The following is an 18,701-nucleotide window of genomic DNA, read 5'->3' as shown; positions in this document are numbered from 1 at the left end:
TGCTTCTTCCTGGAAGTTCAATGTGACAGTACCTGCAGGTTTGATTACACGTGGCTGCCACCATTTTGAGACAACAGCCAGGCCCCATAGGACCTCTGGCTGGACTGACTGAGCCCCATTTCCAGGATCCCTCAGCCCGACCAATCACTCCCTGCCTCTGGGGCCCTCACATTGACATCCCACTCCTCAGCCTATACCCAAAGGACTTAATATCAGCATACTAGGGATATAGCCACATCAATGTTCACAGCTGGTCAACTCACAATAGCCAGATTGTGGAACCAACCTAGATGTCCTTCAATTGATGAATGGATAAAGAAACTGTGGTATATATATACAATGGAATATTACTCAGCTTATAAAGAAAATAAAATTATGGCATTTACAGGCAAATGGATGAAATTGGAGAATATCATGTTAAGTGAGATAAGACAATCTCAAAAATCCAAAAGACGAATGATCTCACTGATAAGCAGATGATGACACATAATGAGGGGTGGGAGTGGGGCAAGAATGGAGAAAGAAGGGACTGTATAGAGGGAAAAGAGGGGTGTGAGGGGTGGGGGGTAAGGAAAAAATAACAGAATGTATCAAACCTTATTACCCCATGTGAATGTATGATTACACACATGGTATGCTGTTACTCCATGTACAAAGAGAAACAACATGTATACCAGTTGTTTATAATAAAAATAAATTTTAAAAAAATCAGAAGAGGTCACAATTTAAAAAAAAAATAAAAAGGGCTGGGGATTTGGCTCAGTTGTTGAGTGACCCTGAGTTCAGTCCCTAGTACAAAAAACAAACAAACAAACAAACAAACAAAACTCTTCAACCATTCCTAAATGTTTTTAAGTGAACAGTGAGTTAAGTCAGTGCTTAACTTCGCAAGGAAACATATGATAAAAGAGTTTTGGTAATTAAAATATAATATTTACAACACATATTTGAAAAGATAGTCAATATACATTTTAAAAAAGCTTCAGTTAAATATTTGAGCAGAACAGGAGTCAAATTCATATTTGTTTATGGCTGATGAATTGATATCTGTCATAGTGTTTGTTCAAAAGAACAAAGAGGAATAGGTCTTGCCAGATATTGAACATAAAATGACAATAAGACACATACAGGTCAAAATCTCAATTCTAGGTATTCCATTTGAAAATGCCCAGTAAAACTGTGTCAGTGTGCTTTACACCAGCTACTGCATCCAAATTTGTTTTCATTTATATATAAATAAAATTTTCCTAATTTTTGTAATTGTTTAATTCAACTGTTCCTGGTTAGTAGATGAGTCTCCTCCATTCCACAGATCAGATAATACTGAGCACTGGAGGATTGTTTGTGGAGGGAAAGAAATAGAATTTTTTGGCAGGCATATTTGTTGGAGCTCAGAAGATAAAGTTGAGATCATACTGAAGGAGAATCATAAAAGATAAGTAAAGACGAACATGTGGACCATATGTTTGACCATACTCACCTTTTTGACTCTGGTAAATTTTCAGTGATTTCTACTCACAATAAATATTGAACATGTGTTCAAAATGATTTCAAATACATATAATATTCCTATGAAAAATCTGTAGAAAATATCATCCATAATGTATTATTTAAAGCACAACTTAATTTGCCTAGGTTTTACTTTTTGTTTTCACTTTATTTGGTTAGAATTTTGAGTAACCAAATTAAAATCATAATATCTTAATTTTCATAATATAATTATGCTTGCTGTACTTTATTTTTATTTATTTATTTTTTTTAGTACTGCAAATTGAACTCAAGAGTGCTTAACTGAGATATCCTCCTCCCCCAGCCTATTTTATTTCTTTTGTTGAGACAGGGTCTCACTAAGTTGTTTAAGGTCTTGCTAAGTTGCTGAGACTGGTCTCAAACTTGTGATCCTCCTGTCTCAGACTCACAAGTTGCTTGAATTACAGGCATGTTCCACTGTACCCAGCTATGCCTGCTGTAGCTTAATACTAAAATGGAAAATAAGATGTTTGCCATGTCATTATGGAATACTGTTTTAGTCAGCTTTTTCATTTCTACAACCAAAAGAACTGACAAAACAATTACAGGAGGAAAAGTTTATTTTTAGGGTTCACAGTTTCAGAGATCTCAGTCTATAGATGGCCAACTCCATTCCCCAGGGCCTGAGGTAAGGGGAGGACATCACGGCAGAAGAGTATGGCAGAGGAAAGGGGCTCAGGACATGGTAGCAGAAAACTCTGCTTAACAAGGACAAAATCCCAAAGGCATGTTCCAGGGACCCACTTCCTGCCACATCTTACCTGCCTTTTGTTACCATGCAGTTAATCCCTTTTAGAGGATTAGTGTACTTATTAGGTTAAAATTCTCATAACCCAATTGTTTCATCTCTAAACTTTCTTGTATTGTCTCACATATGAGATTTTTGGAGGACACCTCATATCTAAACCATCATACATGATAATAACTTTCTCATGTTGTGCTTCTTGTATACGCTTTATCATATTTTTATAGCTAGAGTGTTAAAGGAATCACTCTATGTAATGCACAGAAACTTGTGTCAGTATCTGTGAACCATCTGAGTAGCATATTATTCAAATGAGGACCCTGACATGGACTAAATAGGAACCAGCACTACTTTCTCAACCAATGACCTTTCTGTGCCCTTCTGGAGTAATATAGTGTGGCTTTTACTATAATGAAGGGCTAGAGCAGTTCAAAAATTTCCGTTCGACATCGTGATTTAAACAAGTGAAAGGGAGATTTGGTGAACATATCACTTAATACTGCTAAGTCATTACTTCTATCATGAATAATGTACATTGGCATCATGTCTTTATGCAGTGGGGGTGAAAGAGAACTTCTCTCCATTTTCTAATATGTGGCATAAACATGATCATAGTCTTCAAGAATCTTCCTTCCAAGATGTGTTGGTTCTTTTAAAAATGCCCTTTCTGATTTGCATAGGAATCATTATACACTGAGGCTTATGTCTTGATAGAATGTCCCCTGTAACCTCTGTTTACTTGGCTACAAGCCCTAGCCTCATGTGAAGTTCTCACTTCTAATATTACAATATTTACTCGGGGATCCAGAATAGCATAAACATTTTCCAATTAACAGAAATAAAATGAAATATATTTTACTTTATCTTAAATTGTTCTATTTTCTCTAAAGATTAGAAAATTTTGGGGAAGGAATATGAGTAACTGAAGAAATAATAATTCGTGCTTATTTTTATTTATTTATTTTTAAATTTCTGTCTTTGTCTAGTCAAATCTTTCCAAAGATTATATCTTGAAAATTGTCCCAGAAATGTGTTAAAGAATTTTACTGTTTTTCCCTAGGCTGTCTAGAAGTCAGTCCTAAAATCCAACTCATCAAATTTCTTATTTCTTTTCTGACAAAAACAACAAACAAAAAACCACATAGGTTTGCAAAGTAATTCTGAGACTACCACCAAGCTGTGCTAAATAAAGAGTTGATTTCTCAAAACTAGATCATCCCTAACACTAAATTTTGCTAATAATTCAGAGGATAAAGCAAGAATCAATATTAGATAAAATATTTTTGGAACCCAAAACTTTTGGAACCCAGATTTCTAGAAATACTGCTAAAGGGTATCTTTAAAAACATGAAAATATTGTTTCAAAATTCTAGCCATTTTCAGATTTGGGAACCCTTCTGTTTTTATGCTTGTAAGATAATACCAAAAATACATATATAGCAATGGTTACATTTATCTATCATGCAACCAAACCTAATGAATTATACACTCTTTAAAATAATCATTTTATGCAGATTATGTATATCTGATTTAAAATACTTAATGAGGAGAAACTTCTGGGTTTTTTCTCTGCTAGAAATATTGTTGTTGTAAGTCATTCTGTCACAGTAGTGTGAAAATTATGCTTTCCAACATTCCTTCATCAGGTAAGCTTAAATGTTTCAAAATATCTATCTTAAATGATTTTAATTGTTCTTTTAAAAATGAAAAGCATAAAGTATATAATGAAATGAACTATTTGCCTGCTCCAAAAAAGTAAGAGTTTGAGATGAATGGGGAAATCACATGGAAAATAGCTCACATAATAGGAACTGGGAGAAAATCTATTTTGAGAAGCAAGTATACACTGGGAAAATAAAGCATAGAAAGATTAATAAACAGGTAAAGAGATAGTGATGGATGTTACTTTTGTGCATGGTAGTCTATTAAGCTAAGCATGATTCTAATACTTGTACTTTTTAAATTTTTGAAACTCAAATTGGGTTTTATGTATCACATAATGTTAGTAATTGCTAATATTACTAATATTATAGTAAGTGCAATAATATATAGAACTTTTACCTAATGTGAAGAGAGAATTCCAGCTTATAAATATTTTTGCTTATGTCAAATGCATTATTTAAATTAAGCTTTATGAGTTTAATTTTAACATAAACATCACATAAAAACCAGGTATAAAATTGAAATAAAAATGCATGACCCATACAAGTAATCTGTATCCTAATTATGCCTATATTTGGAAATCTCAGAATTATGCCTCTTAATTAACACACAATGATGTGTGTTTTTGCCAAAATTATTAAAGTATATTATTGAAAGTGAAACTTATTTGATAATAAAACAGTAGTAAAATATGTCTTGCAATTGTCCTGAATGTTTATGGTCTCTTAGTAAGTGAATTAATAGAGGACGTCTGAATAAATATCTTGGCCTTAGATTTAATTAAGTAACACCTGAACTGCAGCTGAACTGTGGTGTAGGGCACAGTGTGAAATAGAATTTTTAATGCAAAGGTTAATGACTTAATTAGCCACATTTGAATATTTAATTCAAATAAACGCTCAACCAGTTGACTGGAAAGTTCAGTCGGTTTGTCCCCTTTGCTTATTCACATTAAAAATCTTTTCCATACTGAAGTTGAAAAAAATGGGATAACACATAGAATTAAGGCACAAAACAAATCTAGTATATGATTTGCATCTTACAATAAGGCATTAATATGTTAAAATGAAACTTTATGTATAATTTGATCAATGTTAGTGAACAGATAATGATTAAAAATGAAGCTCAAGTCAAACTTTATAGTCATTGAAATATTTCTTTTATTTCATTTGGATTTTTTTTTTTTTTTTTTTTTTTTTTTTTGGTCTTAAAGGAGTACAATCAACTGAATACTTAAGAATCCACACAGCTTTAACAAATACATTTTCTAATTAATGTCTCATATCTCAAAGGAGTTTTTTCCTCAAATTTAAGTATTTTACCAAGGGAAATAAATATGATACATACCAGGTGCTCTTTCTTTCCATTTCCTAAATTCTTTAGTTTTGAAATTTAAACCTTTATATTTTTAGCATAAATATGTGGAAAAATATTTGTAAGGAATTATATTTGTGTATTTCTTACAATGATTTTAGGAATAATAATACCCTATATGCATTACTGACTAAAAGTAGAGGCATTAAACTTGGAATTGATTTCATTCCCATATTTTATATGTATAAGCCTCTCCAATTAAGTAATAATACATAGTCTAAACATAAACCTTGTTTATAACATGGAACTTAAAACCAATTTTTATTAAATATACAGAATATTTTCAACTGGTTATGAAGCTCAATATCCCTTTATATTTATATCTGCTATTTATTTTAGCATTTTTGATTCATCTGTCATTTGAGCTTTTGAGTTCTCAACCGTATATTTGATTTCATAACTGTCAAAACCACAATTTTTCCATTGGATGGGATCCACATTAATTAGCTCAGTCTCCTTCTACCCACTATATTTCTTTTATCTACAAACCCTTCTTACATTTCTGGCTTAAATACAATTTTCTCATCAGCATTAAACACATCATCCATGATGTTACACTCAAAAAACAAAATTGCAGGATTATTCAGAGAAAACAAGCACTTGACTTCTTTTCAAAACTGTCCTCAATTATTTCTCAATTCAAAAGAGAAAATTGAAGTCACACTTCTGTTACTATAACACCAAAGCAGAATTTCAGAGAAGCCACGAGAGTTGAGTCAATCACAATTGCTTCCAAAAAATGATATGAATAAGCTTTAAAGAAAGATTCAACACTTCAAATACATGCTTCAATTAAGAATCAGGGTTAAATTCACTCTATGGGATAACAGAGATTGAATATATTAAGTATAGCTAAAGGCAAGGTAAAGGTAATTTATCCCATAGTAATTTTAAATGTATTTTAAGTCTTGACAATTGCTCCTAACTGTATAAGTCTGAAGATCAAAGAATTGCGCCATTTTAGAATTTTCATGTAACTATCAATATAAATTGATAAGACTATCAAAACTTCTCCTAAGATGCACTAATTACATTTCTATCTGTAATTTATTCTTTTATGGCAATTTCAAAAATATATGATAATGAAGTAAACATGTATTTGTGAATTTATGTCCCCTTAATGATTTCACCATGTATCTTACTAATTCTAACCCTTTCATAATAAGTAAGCAAAACACTGATGTCTAACACCTTAAATTCCCCACTGTATAATGATTTTGTTAATACTTGTCACTGCAAAAGTTTTTATTTTCCCATGAATTACGAATTTTTCTTTCTTGCCCACTTAGGGTAATTCTGATTTTTCCCTCTCAGTTTATTTTACACCTATTACTCCTTAGTGGTTTATGCTTTTTTTGTTACACAGTTTTCTTTAGTTACACAATTAGTACACTTTCTGGAAAAAAGGAAGTCTCTTGACACAGAGGGGGAACTAGATGACTGGAAGGAATAAAATAGTAAGTTTGGAGGAGCAATCACTGGCATGACTAGTTCTGCTTCATGAGGTTATTTAGAGGCCATACCAGGTTCCTCTTTATCTTAGCTCCATCGATCTGTCAGGGTATTGACTTTGTCCGTCTTGCCAGTATGGAGTTACCACTGTGAACCTGGTTCCAAGATGAGGGCAAGGTTTATAACCTGGTTTTAAGGATCTAACATGTTGTACAGAAGATGTACATATTACTTCTGCTCAAATTCTGTTTGGAAAAACTTAGTCACATGGTCACATCGTGTCTCAGGGGATGCTCCTTGAGGCAGTAATTTCCATTATTAAGATAAGAACAAAGAGAACAGATATGGGAAACACCATTATCTTCTGAAAAATCTGTAGCTTCTGAGCTTCTCTGTCACTCCTGAAGACACAATGTATCATTGATCCTTCCTAAATGAATATTAAATAAGTAAATTGACCGCAAATGAAAAAATGTATTTAGGGTGGAGTCCTGCTTCCCACTTTTACTTGATAGTCAACAATAAATATGATTACTTAAATAACATCCAGCTCCAAAACAACAAATACCCATTAAAGTTACTTAGTGGAAGACTACCATTACTTCCATGCCAATCCTACTCTTCCCACAGAAGCAATTATTATTAAAAAATTCAGTGAATATCTTTCCAGATCTTTTACCATGTGTTTTATATCACAGTCTTCACTTAATATTTTATTTCAACACATGAGTCTATACCATATATATTTCAAATTTATTTTTAAATAAATGCTTAAAATTTTTGCCTTATTTTATTTCAGATTCATCATGAAAATCACAGGGTTGGAAGCTACCAACAAATTCATATCCACTGGCTGAAATTCATGTTAATGGCAAAATTGCTCATATCAAAATATTAACCACAGAAGTACAGAGATGAGGAATAGGAAAATCAAACCACATAACTGCTGTGCCTCATATTCCATATTCCAAATTACCAGATACTCCATATCCAAAGAATGTAATAAATAAATGTAGAGTAATACATAGCAATTTATTCCTTGTGTTTGACAGGATAGGGAAAAGCAACTTAAATTTTTTTTTACTTGAGAAAAAACAGTATTGCTTGTAGTAGGAGATACGCATGTTTTCAATAAATGCTGAGGCTTTTTTTTTCCCTTTTCTGTTTTATGTCTAAAAGAACTAAGTGTTCTAAATTACCTGTTTACTGGGACCAAACAATTTCTTAAGAGGTATAAAGCTCCTTGAAACATTCTCTTATGGCAGAACTAAAAACTATGCACCTCATCTTTTATGACTTAAGCAAATAGAATTATTCAAATGAAAATCCATATTCTTACAATATTATTGTTGATTTTGACCAACAAAAATATTCACAGAGATACTTAACTGCAGTGAAATGAATGAATATATAACATTTAACTTATTATGGGAATTTAAATTAGGATGTTAATAGTTCACCAGTATATTTCCTAAATAGCAATTCCATTTATAAGTATGTTTTATGTTGTAATTTATCAGAGTGTAGAAACATATCTTAAATCATTAAGTTTTGGTATAATTTTAAAAATAACCAACTCTGGAAAATAAGGGATTATATTTGTATATAAAAATAGCATTTTTCCTAATGATCATTTTACATTCATAATATGCAAGTCAGTTAAGAGATTAATATAGAAAATAAAAACAAATAAGTAATTATTTAAAACTTACCCTTATAATGCACATTTTCATTTATTCATCTTCTTTTCCTGAAGAATATTTCCAGATTTCAAGTAAACTCACTTAAAAATCATTGTATATTAAATGTTAATCATCTCTGAATTATGAACTAATTCTTAAATGTGGAACATTCTTTTCACCTGTAGGTTACTGGAGAGAAAGCTGAGAAAATCAACTTATGTAAGTTACATTAATTATAACTTGTGAACATTATTCTTGGTGCCAAGTTTATAATTGAGACCGTTTGTTTTCTAGGATGTGTAAGAGCAGCTGTGGGCTATAACAGAGGAGTCAGTTTTACATTTTTCATTGTTGCTTGGTAATTGCCTAATTTTTCTTTGATATTCCCTCATATAAGGATTCCAATTACAAATATGATGTTTTCATTCTACTCCATGTATTAATCCTAAAATTTCTGTTTTAAAAATTTTAACCCACGAGCAGACTGTTTTCTTCTGTTTAGTTCATAATAAAGGAATGTATGTATTGTGAAAAATAAAAGACAAATATGCTCAAAGATTACAATCTAACACTTTGCCTTTAGAAGTGGAAACAAATTCATACATCAGCATTGACAGATGATTGATATAATTATCACTCCACACCAATTCATAGAATTAAGCAAAAGGTTTCTCAAGTTCTCTGTGTTTACACATTACCACTAAACAGCATTTTCATAAACATGAGATACAGATATAGGGGAAATAAAAGGACTACATTAACAATATTGCAATATCTCTTGCCTTAAATAAAAGTCAAACTTTTTTTTTATAAACACCTAATAAAAATACTTATTTCTTTTTAATGAAGAAATACTAATTTCACATTCAATGTGGTATATAACTTCCTCTGGAAATATTATTGAATTGCAGTTGGTAGGGTTTAAACATAATATCAAAAACACTCAGCTAACTTTGCCATTGTGATAATTTTTCATTCCTGTGGTGAGACTCTCCTTGGCATGAACTTCAGGTATATCCAGAGACTATATAGGTCTTTTGGTTATCTTTCTTGGGGAGCAGGAATGTGGGTAAATTTTATCCCTTGAGAGAATAATGGAATAATACTTAGTAGAAATGCAGACTCTAGTGGAGGTGATATTACTCATTCACTGTGTTGTTTGAATTTTCCTCTTTTACTAAGAGAATGCTTTTTTGATTCCTCTTTCTTTCATGTGGGGTCCAGATTATACTGCTAACCAATGATAAGAAGAAAACTAGTTTGTTGCAGATTTAAACCCTAACATCTTTTACATTGCACATTATTATCTATTATATATATATATATATATGTACATATGTGTGTATGCATACATGTATGAGTATGTGTATGTGTACCTATTCATATACACATACGCAAATGAAAGACTCAAGAGAAAATCATTCTGCACTCACTATTGCAGTGATCACAAGCCATAGGAACCTACTGAGAACCTGAAAAGTCCCAAGTTCACAAGAGGTACTTAATATTTAATTAGTTTTAATGAATTTAAACTTAAACATCCACATGTGGTTAATAGCAACAGTATCAGATGGCATGCATGTAGAAATTGGTGCTGATGAAGTTTAAGAAGAAACCAGGAAATATCACATTGAATCTTTTCCACTGAACATTATAATCATAACGTGTTGTAAGACATATATTTATAATTTGTTAACGAAACAAGATAATTTGGACTGGGGATATAGCTCAGTTGGTAGAGTGCTTACCTCACATGCACAAGGCCCCGGGTTCAATTCCCAGCACCACAAAAAAACAAAAACAAACAAACAAACAAAAAAAATATTTTGAGTCCTTTTTACCAAAATGACCAGTTAATCAGCATGACTACTACATGAGAAATAATCTGTTTATATTGGTAATTTTAGCATATTTAAGTTACTCTAAATTCCGGCATATTTTGGTGAATAAATGAATTATATTAATGTACTCTGTAAGTATTCAAAAAGCATTTGTTCAAAAATAACATAAGACCTATAAAGCTACTTTAACTCTTATGACACATGTGTATATGTGTATATATATATATATATGCATATATATGTGTATATGTATATATATATATGCATACATGTGGGAATATGGAGTATGTGTGTGTATGTGTGTGTGTGTGTGTGTGTGTGTGTGTGTGTTCTCAAGTGTTACACATGCATATAAACACATGACTTTTGAGAGGAGCACCCATTATTGTAGTGGACCTGTGGGCAGAGGACTGGGTGGTGAATATTCCCAGGAACTTCTTCACACTAACATTTCTAAGGTGTCTTCACTCTGATAACATTCTGTTGGAGGCAATACATTTTATATCATTTGATGTTGGCTTTTTCTTGCTCCTGAAAAAACATAAAGGTACACTTACTAAGTCATGATTTAGAAATATGGGAATCATTCTAGGACCAGATCTGTCTTGCATATACAGGAAGAGGTACAGATATATGGAGAAAGCCCTCTGCTGATAATTGCTCAAGATGATTTTTACAAGAAATTCTGGCACTACTCTGGTAGTTTTTCTTGGGATAGAATCTGGCTTATAATTCAGGGAGCAAAAATGTACTTCATGATATGCAGCAAATTCACTAATTTTTGAAGAATTTTTTTTTTTACTAAATAGGTCATTGTCATAGAAGTTTATTTTTCTTTATGACTCACAAATACAGTCCCTTAAGTAAAGTAACAATTAACTTTATTTTACATTCATTTCAAAGTTTTCATTTATATTTTTGACAAAACTGTTTTTCTTTTTCTTATCTATAGCATGATTATGTTTGAGCCAAATTGCTTTTGATTCTGAAGATATGTGGATTTTTCCTTCCATATTTTTCCTCCTCTCACTTTTAAATAAGTGTACATGGATATAAATGTTTTCACCCATAAGTTGGAAAGCAGAATAAGAGACCTAGCAAAAGATGGCATCTATTAAAGTTACAAGTATATAGGAACTCGGTCACATGCAAATAATAACAGACAAGAAAAGGAGCACATCCATTATAACAGGATAAAGAAGAGGATTGCCAAATCAGGTAGCCGTATACAATACATGGGGACTAATGAGAGAACCCAAAATCTGACTTCCACATGCAAGGTGCTCAACTAACTGTGACAAGGCAATTGGGGCAAAATAATAGTAGGGTATTTATAGTAGGGTGACTATAAATAATGATAATGTACCATGTGCTTCAAAGACTACAAAGAAGTTGAAATGTTTTCATCATATAGAAATGATAAATATTTAAGGAGATAAACATGTATTCCATTTAAGCATTATATAACATATTGCACAACAGTAGTCTTAGAATATTTTAGACAACTGAAGAGATGCACTTACATATCAATATTAATCTCTAGTGATTTATGTGATCCACGAAGCAATCATTCAGGCTTTTGTAATTGTAAAATTTGATCCTCCCCTACCAGCAATCAAGGAGAGGACACATTATTTCCAGGCTGGGTACTTAACACCCAGGAAATAGTCCAAGCTAAACACAATTAATGTCCTATTACAACATATTGCTGCTCAAATTGCTCACATCCATACTTTAAATGAACTAAGAGCTAACGAATTTGCCCCCTTCCATGCCAGACTGTATTATGGTCAAGAGAATTTTCCTTAGAAAAATAAGTAAGGTTTAAGCCTGTTATCACTGAGTTTATTGAAACAAATATAGCCTTTGCTTCAAGCAAAAGTCTATACAAATCAGTTTGATAAACCTAATTACCACTTTTTATAACACCTTTGGGCCACTTTGAATAGAGTCCAGACACCATATAGTGAATGGTTGACTTTCCCCAAAAGCACTGGGAATTGATCTAATTGAACTTTTTCCAAACAAAGAGCAGTCTCAATTTTTCTCAGTCTCCTAAACTGTAAAGAAAAGCAGAGTTCAAGCACGACCTGAAACTCCTTCGTTTAATCTCTTAAAAACCTCAAATTCCTCACATTAACATCTGCAGTACCATTAGTTGGGAGACTTAGTGGGTTCACATGGCACTTTGGATTTTGCTTGATTGATCTTATTAAATTGCAAGATAGGCTAGTCCATAAAGTATCTGGTTTGTAAAGACATTTCCATTCGTTTATACAAGGAGATTGTTGCATAAACCATTGTTTGGTCTCTTTTACCAGATGTTCCTACATTCCTATGCCTAACCATGCCATCACCTAATTATCACTGCCTAGCTCTCAATGTCTACATTAATTTTAGGTTAGTTTTTTTAAATCCAAACTATATGTATTGTGCTCTTAATATATTTGCATTATTTTGGCTTACTAAAATTCTATAGAACTGTTTTTATTGCTTATTGCAGAATCACACCAGATTCCAAATGTATATTTCCTCTTATCATTAATCTAATCATTACAAAGCTTGACCATTCCTAAATTTTTGCCCAGGATATAACTGATGATACATAATTTTTATTTTGAAAGGAAACTTCATGACAGTTTCTTTTAAAACTGTACCAATCACAAAGTACATCTCAATAAACTTTTATAATCTGAATTTATTTGTTTAATCAGCACAAAGAACAAGAAACAGAATATTGGGAGCATTCCAGAAATCTGCCTGTATCATTCCTTCCAATCATTAAATTGTCTACTACTTCCCACTCTAGAATAACCAGGCTCCAGACTGTATGAACTTTCTGTAGGAAACATATTGCACAGAATTTTTGGTGTCTGCCTGCTCTCTCTCAACATTATGTTTGTAGCGTTCATCCATGTTTTTGCTTCTATTTTTATTCAATTTTTAGTTCCATCAGCTTAAATTTTCAGTTCTTTATTGTTTCTTGAAATGAAAAAATAATGGGCAAAGATCTTCTGAACACGGATTTCTGCAAAGAAGATAAATAAGTAGTCCTTAGGAATATGTGAAGGTGCAGAACATCACTATTCATCAGGGAATGCAAATCAGAACTACCATGAAATATATCACCTCCCACCCATAAAACCAGCTATTATCAAAAAGATGCAAGGCAAGTGTGGACACAGGCGTGGAGTATAAGGCATGCTTGAGTTTTGCTGCTGGGAGTGTAGATTGGCACAGGCATAATGTAAGTATTTGGTGGTTTCTAAAGAAACGAAAAACAGAACTACCATTTGGCCCAGGGGTCCCGTCCCAGGCACACACTCAAAGGAGATAAAATCACCATCATATAAAGATATCTTCCCTCTCTTCTTCAATGCAGCATTATTCACAATAGCCAGGATATGGAAACAATTTAAATGTCCTTCAAGGAAGAAATGGATAAAGAAAGAAACTGTAGTACACAGATACAATGGAAAAATTTTCATATTTAAAAATGAATGAAATCCAGTTATTGGCAAAAACATGAATGGAACTGGAGATCGTTATGTTAAGTAATGTAAACCAGGCACACAAAGACAAGTATCACATGGTCTCACTACTATGCAGAATATTAAAAAGTTGATCTTGCAGAGGTTGAGAATAGAATGATGGTTACCAGAAGCCAGGGAGGGTGGGTTGAGGAAGAAACTGGGAGGGAGTGATCTATGAATACTAAGTGAGAAGTTAAACGTCCTGTGTGCTACTGCATAGTAGGGTGACTATAAATAATGATAATGTACCATGTGCTTCAAAGACTACAAAGAAGTTGAAATGTTTTCATCATATAGAAATGATAAATATTTAAGGAGATAAACATGTATTCCATTTAAGCATTATATAATGTATACCTGTATTGGAACATCATGTGGTACGTACCCCATAAATATGTACAAATTGTATATATCAGTTTTAAAATTTAATTTAAATTAAATCAAAAGATATGAGAATATCCTTCCATTCACTACAACATGAATAGATCTGGAGGATATTTCTTTAAGTGGAATAAGCCACGTGTTAACAGGAAAACGTTGCATGATATCACTTATACACACACGCTTTTTACAAAGCTCAAAGACACAGAGGTGGAGAATGAACTGTGATTATCACAGGAGTCGGTGGAGAGAAAACACAGAAGAACTGTAAAGTCAAAGTACACTAGACAGCAGACATGTTGGATAAATAAGTTTAGAGCTCTCATCTATAACATGTGAACTATAATCAACCAAATTGTAGCGAACTAGAGACTTTTCTTGTGTGGATTTTAACTGCTCTTTTCACACAAACTATGTGAGATGACATATGTTATTCTGCTTCACTGTAGTAACTATAGGTAGAATACATATACTACCTATATGTATTCCATGGCATCATTTTGTAAAGTTTAAATATATATAAGATTATTTTATAATTGAACATTAAAGTGCTATTTACCAATCTCATTTCCATTTATGCTAACTTTGCTATTGTGATTCTTTAATTTCTCAAGTCCAAGTTCAAAAGTATCTTCTTCCCTAATATAGTCCTTGTCACTCTTCTTCCTTCAGCTTTGCTCTCAGCCTTAGGACAGTTGTTGATATTCTAAATAAGCATTCAATATTTATGATACTTCTAATACTATAACCTATAGTTTGTGTTTAGTTCCTTCTCTGCTTTTTTTTCCTCCTCCTCCTCCTCCTTCTCTTTTTTTTCATGATGTTTATTATAAATCAGAAACTATTCTAGTTACTGGAAGATAAAGTGATGAGGAAAGATAGAGTCCTCTTGCTTTACATTGTAGTTAATGATTTTACAATTATTTGAATTACACCTTTTCCCACTTACTGCGACCAGGAACACAATGAAAATAATATATCAATAAAAAGCAGGCATACCTTACACTACATCAAGGATATGTGAATGAGTTGTAAAATTGGCAATGCTTCACAAATGGCAAATCTCGTATAAATGGAACCCACCCCCCACCTAGTCAACAGTATGTTATAATTTTCTAGGTAATTGTCCCCAACTATTGGGAAAAGCACAGACTAAATAGACTTTCCAAACAGTTTTATTATTTCATGGAGACAGAATGGACCTCACATACACCTAAAATTTGGTTCAGATGTCCTGTCTGATGGTGTTAAGTGCCTATCAAAAGGATGTGAAGTCATTTATTATTCACATGATGAGACTTTCTGGAAGAAGCAAGGCAAAGGGTCCAAACAGGTCACAAAGTGATTTGAGAGAAAAGGGAAAGACAACTGGCTGTAGGGGTTTGTGGTGTTAAGAACCAGGGCTGGGGTGAGAATTCTTGAACATGTACTTGGGCTGGCATTGTTTGAACTTCCTCCCAGGGTCAATATACCAAGCACCTGGATTTTCTTATGAGCTTGCTCTGGTGTGGGGGAGAAAAGAAAATAAAACCGTGTTTTTACTTTTCAATATCCATAGCAAAATAGTGAATTCGTTGTTTACTGGAAGGATAAGAATAGTATGAGGATTTCCATTTCTGATGACTTAATCCCCAATCGATATCAAGAATGTCAGAAAAAATATTTTCCAGAATAGAAATTAATTCAGAGAAATGAAATGGCGGGTTCAGAAAAAAGTTGCATTTTAAGTTCAAAGTCATTGGATTTAATAACTATAACTTAGATATCAAGAACTGTGTATTTGAGATGGAAAAATGATAAAAACTTTTCTAATAAATTGCTATTGAAGCATCTCAACTTTTGTAAAAAATTACTGTTGGAGAATCTAAATAATAATTCAGAACATAGTTACTGCCATGCAGATACAATGGGAAGTTAGCTCATTGGGATTTTTCTTTTCAGTACTTAATACAAGGTGGGCATGATGGAACATGCCTATAATCCCAGCAGCTTGGAGGTTGAGGTAGGAGTATCACAAGTTCAAAGTCAGCCTCAGCAACTTAGAAAGACTCTGTCTCAAAATAAAAAATAAAAAGGGATGGGGATGTGACTCAGTGTTTAAGCGCCCTTGGGTTCAATCCCCAATACAACAACAACAACAAAAAATGTTACTATAAATGGGTCCTGAGTTTCTTTGCAAAATGTAAAGAAACATTTTGTTGTTGTTGTTGTGGCCTTTTGTTTTGTTTTGCTTTTCCTATTTGCATCTAACTCTGATCATATCTCATCAGCAATCTGAATCCATTCATGGATTTGGTGATAGTTTTGAATGGATAATGTATCAGCTAACTGTTTAACAAATATACTTCTTTTGTAAAAAAAAAAAAAAAAAAAAAAAAAAATTAAAAAAAACCCTGATTTGTAGTCTATGGATATTTCCATGGTGTAAATACTCTTGTCATGTTTGATTTTGAACGATAGACAATATCTTTCAAATCTCTAGGGAGGAATACCATGAGATGAAGGTGCTGACAAGTATTTTCTGAGATTTCCTTTATAAGCAGAATTTCTTCAGGACCTCCATGCCAAAGGTGAACTTGGAACTGCGAGGCAGCTGTTTCCCTTTTCCTGAGGACTTAGGAAAGCCACCAGAAGGCAACAGCTGTGCTGTACTGGACAGAATTCCCCTTGGGCAGAAGCCACATGGAAAGCCATCACGAAGACAGTGAAGTGGAAAAACAGAATCTGGCTTCTCCTGAGCACTGCAGAGATTCAACCCCGCTGATTCTCAGAAATGCCTGGAATAGGCAGGCAGATATTTTGAGGGTGTACAAAAATACATTGATGCTCAGAAAATGTAATTATAATACCAATTTTTAAATCACCGTATGTTGAGGGAATGTTTTAACAAAATAGCAACTGACAATTTAATTTAAAAAATTAACATGCAAATAGAAAAATTCATATAAAAATTAAATTTGAGATTGAATATAATCTTAATTACAATTCATAAATCATGTTCATCAACTTTATGTGTTTATAATATATAATAAACAGTATTAATTCTTAAAATATGAATGTTAATCTAATATTTGATTTAAATTTGGTGACATGTCTAATTTTCATAATTGTTCTATATATGTTCATTTGCTTAGGTAATAATATGGCTGCTGATTATTTAAATGGATAACAATTGTAGGGAAGTCTATCTGTTTTGTGCCTTTAATCATGTCAATTAGGGAGGTGTTTGGCCATGAATAATGAGAAAATTCACAGAAAGTGGTTGAAAATAATTAATTAGTGTATTTTCTTTCTATGACAAGACATCTTTCGGAAAATGCTTTCCTATCAAGTATGCTAGATCCCTTCATCTTCTTCCAGCTCCATTCTTTGCACAAGACTTTAAACCTTAAAGTTACTGTATGGACAGTATTTAATGACTTACACTTAAACAGTGAAAGAAAAAGAACAATTATTTTCATCCTGAGTTTCCTTCCTCTCTTTTCTCCTTCACTTCTCTTCTCTTTTCATTTCTTCCTTTCTTCTTCCATATAATACTAATGTATTATATACTAATGTAAGTTCTAAAATATAAGAACACTTATACCCAGTGGTATACCATGCAATTTAAGACCTATAATATTAGCAACAATTTTGCAAGGATCTGTATGTTCCTCCATCTTCCTGACTTTGGCCGAATGTGGTTGCTTATAAGACATACCCATTACAGTTTTATTATATTTGTATTACTTAAGAATGCATTTTATTGTGCTTTCTTTCAGTCTTTTAAAAAAGTTATATTTTATTCTATGTAATCATTCACAATTGACTTTTCTCACACAGTAGTGCACATTTTAGGTTGAATAATTTTTTTAGGTAAATGTATATTCATATTTTCTGATGGATAACTATGGCACAAGTAACTACTCTATTAATGATATTATCCATTATAAGGCTAATAAGCATTTGCTTCTAAGTAATTGTTTTTATATGTATCATTACTATATACATTTTTGTATATACATTTTTCATTTTGTACTGAACAAAAATTTCCACAGGATTTATTCAGAAATGTGTAATACCTGGTGCTTAACACCTATATGTTTCCAACATTTTAGGATAAAATATTTTCGAAAATTGCTTTTAGTAAATTATACATGCTCTCATTCATTATGATTATGTTTTCATTACTTCTTATCTATGTCAGTATTTGGTAATCAAAAATTTCTCAAATTCACAATTGAGAGGAAAAAATCATTTCTCAATTTTTAAAAAATGTGTACTTCTCCCAATATTGATGAATTTTGAAGTACTTCTATTCCCATTTCTTCTTTTGTGCCATACCAGTTTGTATCTCCAGATCCCATTTTCTTAATTTTTTTCTCTTATTGATATGCCACTCAAATATTTTGCATATTATTTTTTCACTTATATACTTTTCAAATGTGTTCTCTCAAATACTTCCTTATACTAGCAAAATAAATGACCTATTGTAACATAATAAAAATATTAATATTTAGTT

This window comes from Sciurus carolinensis, chromosome 12 (assembly GCF_902686445.1).
Source record: "Sciurus carolinensis chromosome 12, mSciCar1.2, whole genome shotgun sequence".
Classification (NCBI taxonomy): Eukaryota; Metazoa; Chordata; class Mammalia; order Rodentia; family Sciuridae; genus Sciurus; species Sciurus carolinensis.
This window is presented reverse-complemented; position numbering follows the sequence as displayed.